We start from the raw sequence: 1,814 nt of genomic DNA on the forward strand, positions 1-1,814 counted from the left end.
TATTGCTTCATCTTTATTATTAAGTAAGTAAACATAGCAATATCGAGTACTATCGTCAATAAAAGTTATGAAATACTTTTTTCCACCGCGAGATGGTATTGACTTCATGTCACAAATATCTGTGTGAATTAAGTCTAAAGGATTTGAATTCCTTTCAACCGACTTATAAGGATGTTTAACACTACTTAGATTCCACACATACTTGACATTTTGATTTGTCACATTCAAACTTGGGCAATACTTCCAAATTAATCATTTTCCGTAAGGTTTTATAATTGACATGACCCAAACGTATATGCCATAATTCATTTGACTCAAGTAAGTAAGACGAAGCTGAAATTTTATTATTTATTTTCAACAACCATTACATTCAGCTTGAAAAGGCCCTCAGTGAGGTAACCTTTTCCTGACAAACATTTCATTCTTACTTATTACAACCTTATCGGAAACAAAAACACATTTAAAACCATTCTTAACAAGAAGTCCAGTAGAGACTAAATTCTTCCTAATCTCGGGAACATGAAGGACGTTGTTCAAAGTCACCACTTTGCCGGAAGTCATTTTGAGAAATATCTTCCCACATCCTTCAATCTTCGCCTTTGAAGCATTTCCCATAGAAATTGTCTCATCAGGTCCAACAGGAGCATAAGAAGCAAAAGCTTCTCTAACAGCACAAACATGGCGAGTGGCTCCAGAATCAATCCACCACTCTTTAGGATTGCCCACCAAGTTGCATTCGGAAAGCATGGCACATAAATCATCAACATCATCACGCTTTTCAACCATGTTTGCTTGACCCTTCTTCTTGTCTTTCTTTGGAGCACGACACTCCGTAGATTTGTGTCCAGTTTTTCCACAGTTGTAGCAGTTTCCACTGAACCGCTTCTTGCTTGGGTTGTATTTTGGTCCAGAAGCCTTCTTCCTCTTTTTTTTCTCTTCAACAATATTTGCTCCCATTATTGTTGAGTTTCCACGGCCTCTCTTTTCAGCAGCTTTGTTGTCCTCTTCGATTCTCAACCGAACAATGAGATCTTCAAGGGACATCTCCTTGCGTTTGTGTTTCAAGTAGTTTTTGAAGTCCTTCCACAAATGAGGCAACTTCTCAATCATTGTTGCTACTTGAAATGCTTCATTGATAACAAGACCTTCAATGAAATTTCTATTAGTAAAAATACCAAGATTACTACTTTCAACGTCAATATTAATTTGAGTTATACCTTCAGCAAGGAGATCGTGAATAATCACTTGCAATTCCTGGACTTGGGTAATAACAGACTTGCTATCTACCATTTTGTAGTCCAAAAACTTTGCAGCAACAAACTTTTTCAACCCGGCATCTTCGGTTTTGTATTTCTTTTCAAGCGCAGTCCACAGTTCCTTTGACGTTTCCACGCCACTGTAGACGTTATACAAAGCATCCTCCAGCCCGCTTAGAATATAATTCTTGCACAAAAAATCTGAATGCTTCCACGCCTCAATCACGAGAAAGCGTTTAGTTTCTGGAGTTTCGTCGGACAGCACAGGAACATCTTCCTTGATGAACTTCTGGAGACTTAGAGTAGTCAAATAGAAGAACATCTTTTGCTGCCAGCGCTTGAAATCAATCCCGAAAAATTTTCCGGGTTTCTCCGCCGGTGCCAATGCTGCCGGTGTCGTTCGACTTGTTGAGGCATTGGCAGTCACCATTGGAACAGCTTGGTTCTCATTTTCATTAGTTATTTCTGTAAAAGAATGACACAAACGTTAAAATCACGTAGATTTTAATAGAGTACAAAACCACAAAGGTTTTACTCTTCCAGAAACAGTAAGTACAA

This window comes from Nicotiana attenuata, unplaced genomic scaffold, assembly GCF_001879085.1.
Source record: "Nicotiana attenuata strain UT unplaced genomic scaffold, NIATTr2, whole genome shotgun sequence".
In the NCBI taxonomy this organism is placed as follows: Eukaryota; Viridiplantae; Streptophyta; class Magnoliopsida; order Solanales; family Solanaceae; genus Nicotiana; species Nicotiana attenuata.